General features: G+C 31.9%; 1 protein-coding gene across 1 annotated transcript in view; it reads left to right on the top strand.

Moving 5' to 3' along the window:
- Window positions 1–425: 425 nt before the first annotated feature.
- Window positions 426–6,781, top strand: part of LOC119836646 — a 20,940-nt gene continuing 14,584 nt past the window's right edge. The window contains exon 1 of the mRNA XM_038362033.1: window positions 426–583. The gene's annotated coding sequence lies outside the window, so the exon portion shown is untranslated. The remainder of the gene's footprint in view (window positions 584–6,781) is intronic.

Consider the following 6,781-nt stretch of genomic DNA (forward strand, 5'->3'; position numbering starts at 1 on the left):
ATGTTGTGTAGGTATCAAAACTTGCAAGTTTAAAATACATATAGAGAAATATGTTGAATTTTATGTATGAAGTTGATAAATTTTTCCTATGAAGTGCGTCTATAAACTTGTAAAGAAATAGTATTGTTATGGTTGCCCACACACAAATAATAAAATATAAATAAAATGATTTTCTTTCGTATCTATAAGCTTATTAGAGACATCACTCTTCTCTATTGTCCTACTTAAAATAATTTATAGAAATTTTGAGCTATCATATACAGCATGAAAAAATATTAAATAAGTAATAAAACTTAAAATAACATTCTGTTTCTAATTAATGTGTTTTGATCAAAGAAATCGAATTTTGATCAACAGCAACTCCATCTTGACATAATCACACAGTGCTTTCCCGCGTTTTCGACATCCAATCACAACTCGCAAGACACAAGTTAGTGTGGCAGCGACTGTCATGATGTGCGCGTGATTTTAAAATATGTTGCGCAGAACAACAGAAGTTATTACTCGTGAACTTTTACAAATTATTTTCTAAATAACAAGTGAAGTGTAGTGGTTTGTGCTAAAGTAATTTAAGCTACCAAAGGTATTTCTATTTGCAATTATTGACCTTTTCAGTTACATTTTATACTGATGCTGTTAGCTCGATTCAAGGAAAGACTGCCTTCGTTTCGACATAATGTAAACTTTTCAATGTAAACTTGTCTTTGGTGATAACATACTAATTTTGTTCGTTGTTTAAAGTTTAACTTACTTGGGACATTTTACGTGAACTAATAAGGCAAATTAGTATAGTGTTCATTGTTTTTTTTCTCTTTAGTAAATTTTTATTTACTAGAGAGATTTTTATTTAACAAACATTTTTATTTCCTTTTTTTAGCCCTTTTTTTTCAAATTTCGAGTCAATTACCTGCATTATAATATTATATCTTTAATGTTATTTTCAACAAATACCACAAAGGTATTCAAGTGAAAAATTGTTTCAAACCGCAAATTTTAATAAATTATTTATAGGTTTAGTTAAAAAGTATAGTTTATAAACTTACTTTTGCCCTGTCCCGGCTTTGCCCATAATATATTTTATAGCCTATAAAAAAATAATTCGAGATATAGATACTAAGTTACTTAAAATTAACTAGATTAGTTTATTGGGATACCAATTTCAAAGTTATCAAAGTAATTATGGGGAACCATAGTTACTGATCATTAAATGACGAAGTATATTTTCTGTAATTTTCCCGCAGACATTGCAGATTTCTGCTGGACGTTTTTTGTGAAACTAATCCTTATTTAACTCTCAGCTTCTTGGAAAACTGCACTAAATTGAATAAAAATCTACAGAAATCTTATATCTATATAAAGTGGTATATATTTAATTAGTACAGGTAAAGTGACGCAATATTATAACCTATCTACATCCTATCCTGCTGTGAGTGTGTTTGTTACTCTTTCACGCTAAAACTACTGAACCGATTGCAATGAAATTTTGTACGTAGATAGCTGGATAACTGGAATAACATATAGGCAACTTTTTAGCCCGATATTTCTACGGGATACGAACTAACGCGGGTGAAACCGCGGGTCGCAAAGAACCTGCCAAAAAGTAGTCACCCATCTTAGAAACATTACCCTTTTGAGCAGACAAAGTTGCTTGGCCGGGTACTGTAGTTATTCAACTGTAATAGAAATGTTACGTATTGTATTTACTATATAAGCGGGGTGAATCGGTAAATACTAAATATGAAGCGAGTTATGTTACTCCGCGGAATGTCGAGCAATCGTGATTTATTATCTTTACCGCAAGAATTTAACGCCCGTGAAATATCCTCATCTCTATATATAAAATTCTCGTGTCACAATGTTAGTTACCATGCTCCTTCGAAACAGCAGGATCGATTCTCATGAAATTTTTTTGAGCACATCGGCAAGGTCTGAGAATCGCCTATATAATAAAACCTATTTTTCAGACCCCTTAATGATAGGAGTAAGGCGGAACAGCGTTTGCCGGGTCAGCTAGTATTACATAAAACGCCAAACGACACTTACTAGCGGTCCGCTCCGGCTTCGCCCGTGATACATATATATATGTATATGCACTTAGGGATCACGTACATAATATCAATCGATAAAAGAATTTCTAAATTTCGTCCAGTAGTTCCTGTATTTGCGCGTTTTATAAAACTCTTCAGTTATATTAATACAAGCTTCGATAAGCAATGTCTACTTATAAGTCGATGAATACAAAGGATATATTAACAACCCTTTAGAGGTTGATTTTTGAAAAATTATCCGTATACTCTGTGACCATGTCGCTAATAGCCAGTTTTTACTTTTTTTTTCAAACCGATACTTAAAAGTTTTAATACAATCTCAGTTACTATTTAAATCAACCATTCTAATAACATCTATACGTTCTTTCTTGCAACACTTCCCATGTTCTTGAACATTCTAATTTATCTATTAAAAATTCCAACAAAATAATACCAAACATAATGCAAATTACGGACATTAATGTATACATTAAAAATTCAATTTATTGCTTTGAAATCGAGTGTACAAGAATATAGTATTTTATAATATAGTAGTTACAGCACGGTAATATATTGCGAAATAAACTTTCAAGATACCGATTACAGGATAAAGCGTATTAGAATAAATTAAAGAACACTAAACTCGGTTTCGTTTTTGTTAACGGTAATACTAAATTTACCTGTGAAGTATTCATAGTATATTCTATAAAAATAATATGTAATTACTTTGATAACTTTCAATATTGGACATTGCAATATATTGTTTTTAGAATTTTAAATATGCTTTGTATATATCGTATTTTTGTTATATTTTTATTTGAAAGTAATTGATTGCTATTTATTCACAAGATTATTTTACGGACTTGCTAAATTATAAACTGCAACTTCTGTTTAAGTATCAGATCTACGTATAGTTTTATATATGTTATGTGTTATTACATACAATATTTTTATAAGTATACCTTGCTATAAGCAAATAAGAAAACTTGGAAAACGAAAACTTTGTATAATATTATCTAAGATATCGTATTACTTTTCTATTAAAAAAAGCTACGCGATAAAATCTTTTAAAACAAATTAAGAAGTCAGTGTACGTTTCAATTATCGTTTTTATTTTTTCGTTTAATTGAAGTATTAATGAGCAAGCCTAAAAACCGTAACACCATTGTATTCACGTTGCGTCTTAATTAATTCAAATAAGAAAGAAATGATCGGAACCAAACGATTGTTAAGATTTTTTTGCACATGTGTGAGAGTTCGATTTTATAATGAACGTGGAAATTTTCTTACGTAGACGACCAAATGAGAGAGTGAATTTGAAAATATCTGTTCTTATTATAGGTATAGTATCAAATAATCTGTTGGTATTAAAACATATATCTTATACCTTTAAGCGAGCAATTCTTGTATATATATATATATATATATATATATATATATATATATATATAATTGGAATCTCGGAATCGGCTCCAACGATTTTCATTAAATTTAGTATATGGGGGGTTTCGGGGGCGATACATCGATCTAGCTAGGAATTTTTTTTAGAAAATGTCATATTCGTGTTTTTTTTTCCTGACATCTATTGGTGAATAATAATACTATTTTGCTTCATAGATACCTGGACAACTGAAATAACACATAGGCACTTTTTATACCGATATTCCTACGGGATACGGACTTACGCGGTTTCAACCGCGGGTCACAGCTAGTATTTCTTTTAAATATGATGTCGTTTATTCTGTAATGATTTGAAAACTATGATACGAAGCCTGGTATATATTTTTTTCAATACTGTTTTTTATTGTCATTTATTTTTAGGGACTTGACGTGTTTATTTATATCCTACTAATATTATAAATGCGAAAGCTTTCACGCAAAAGCTCCTGAACCGATTGCAAAGAAATTTGGTACGTAGACACCTGGACAACTGGAATAACATATAGGCAACTTGGGAAATTTTTTGAAAGAATAGAAAAAATTCGATCACGGGGCGGGATTCGAACCCGTTTCTTGCCTAACCGTAGTAACGCCTAGCCTACTTAATTTAATTACTTACTTAATATAATTATTTTTTTATATATATAATATCGATACCATGGATTGTTCATTCTTATTTGCCTCTGATCGATTAAAAATCTGCAAAAGTTAAACGAAGACATCAGTATAATTGGTAAACAATTAATATTAACACAGCGAGTTACATAAACAATTATAAGTTATTGTCTGACCTGAGAATGTTCGGCATTGAGCAAAACCAACGAAATGGGGGTAATGCGTTCGTGTACGTTTGTAGGTCGTGGAATGTTTTAGCATTTACCAGTAAATACTATGTTAAACGTTTTCTTTGAATAAGTTATAAGCGTTCAGTTGTTTGGTGAAGTGCAGGATTTGTTTCTATTGGTCGGATGTTAGCAACTTATACATATAGAGTCGAGGACGCTTCGACATGAATTGGGTCGACTCACAATGGGGACTACCACACCGGCACAGAAGACTGGCGTGAAATAGTATCATGCTCTGTGTTTCGTGCGTGTGATCGACTTTTAGCAAATTGACACGTTGGTAGACAGTTTTAGCATCTGCTAGTCTGAACTGTTAATAATTATTTGTTCTTTCTATAGTAAAATATATTCTTTCTGTGTATTCTACGTATTCCAGTATATTCTTTCTATAGTGTATAAGTTAAACTGTTATTAAAATGAAACTATGCGAGAATGTATGTTATATTCTTTCACGTAAATCTAGATTAATAGTCTAAATTCTGTTCACTCCGTTAAGCCAGACGGAGGTTAATATTTTTCGAGTGTATGATTATATGTATGTGACATATATATGTCCATAATATCTTCAGCCTGCCCTGCAGCTCAAACCGTTGGACGTATTTGATGACATGAGGCCTACAAATTAGAAAAAAAAATGGTAGTTGTTTTTTTCACCAATATGGATTGTGGATATCAAAAACTAATGAAGCCACGGCCTAAACTTTATACTATATATCTTTATTATATAAATATATTTTTTGGGATCAATGAACCATAACATCGGTTTATAAGATTAGGAAAACATCGCGTGGTATTATGTTGTGTAATTATATTATGGCTTGAAGTGTCTATGTATGTATTTATGGACAAAGCATTAATTCACATATCTCTCCTTGAACCGCTGGTTTTTATTTTAATGATTGTTTTGTTATGTATCGATGATTCATTATAAATGGGACGTGTTAATAATTCAAAGATATTATTTCGCGTCAGGCACTTCGTATAAATTATTAGTAGGTAATCATTTAAAGTTCTTCGGTTTTCTAGAGCCCGGGAGGGGTTTTTTATAAAATAATATTTTAAGACCTTTAAAAACGTCATCAGTGTTTATGTTGGTAAGCACTATTCAAAATATTCCCTTACGAACAGAGATTACAGAGCCTCTTATTCAAACATGGTTAATGAGTCGTAGTGAGAAAAGAAAATCACAAAGAATTTCACGCCTTCCTGGCTCTCTCTGACTAAAAAAAGATAAAGATATGTATCATAATTGTCTATGAAGGAATTACTTTTTTAATTGTATTTATTTAAAAACAATACCTTTCTAATATTGTCCTCTTGGAGGTTTACAACACATCCGTTGCTAATCGTTGCGGATGTTTCTGGTACGTTTATCGTTTTGCACACTAACCTTTTTAAATTATCTTATACCTTTAAACGAGCAATTCTTGTATATATATATATATATATATATATAATTGGAATCTCGGAATCGGCTCCAACGATTTTCATGAAATTTAGTATATAGGGGGTTTCGTGGGCGATAAATCGATCTAGCTAGGAATTTTTTTTAGAAAATGTCATATTCATGTTCTATTCGGATTTTTTTCCTGACATCTATTGGTGAATAATAATACTATTTTGCTTCGTAGATAGCTGGACAACTGAAATAACACATAGGCACTTTTTATACCGATATTCCTACGGGGTACGGACTTACGCGGTGTCAACCGCGGGTCACAGCTAGTATATATGAATGTGAAGTGTGAAAACCCAAATGTGAAGGTTTTATAGGAAACTAGCGGTCCGCCTTAGTTTCACCCGTGGTATATATATAGCCTATAGCCTTCCTCAATAAATCGGCTATCTAACACTGAAAGAATTTTTCAAATCGGAACAGTAGTTCCTGAGATTAGTGCGTTAAAACAAACAAACAAAATCTTCAGCTTTATAATATTAGTATAGATTGTTTTCATTCTCTCTTCCATCCCTGGAAGGGAGGTGCAGTCCAAAATTCCAGTTCCAGTATATAATGTTGACCAATAAGCAAATAACATACATACACGAATTCCTAAAAAAACCAGTTTCTCTAGTATTGCAAGACATAGCAATTTGTTAATCAAACCGTAGGTCGAATGACCCTTTTTTTCTAGCGTTTGTGAAATACTTAAGGTCATATCGCAGATATAATAATTATTTTGAACAAAAAACTAAACCGTTTTCAAATTGTCAGAACTATACCAAATTTACTGGACCCTCATGTGAGGCACCAGCTTTCAAATAAAAAAATCATAAAATCTGTTCACCCCGTAAAAATTATAAGGTAACATACAAAAAGCAGTCAGATTGATAACATCCTCTTTCTTTGAAGTCGCTTGAAAACCTATCATTGATTGACGCTGGTTTTCTATAATTGATGTGAAACATCTATAGCCGCACGTAAAACCGATTTCTGGCGTGGCGACGCATGCCGTGGCGACGCGTCGCCAC

The sequence above is a fragment of the Zerene cesonia genome, chromosome 25, assembly GCF_012273895.1.
Source record: "Zerene cesonia ecotype Mississippi chromosome 25, Zerene_cesonia_1.1, whole genome shotgun sequence".
NCBI lineage: Eukaryota > Metazoa > Arthropoda > Insecta > Lepidoptera > Pieridae > Zerene > Zerene cesonia.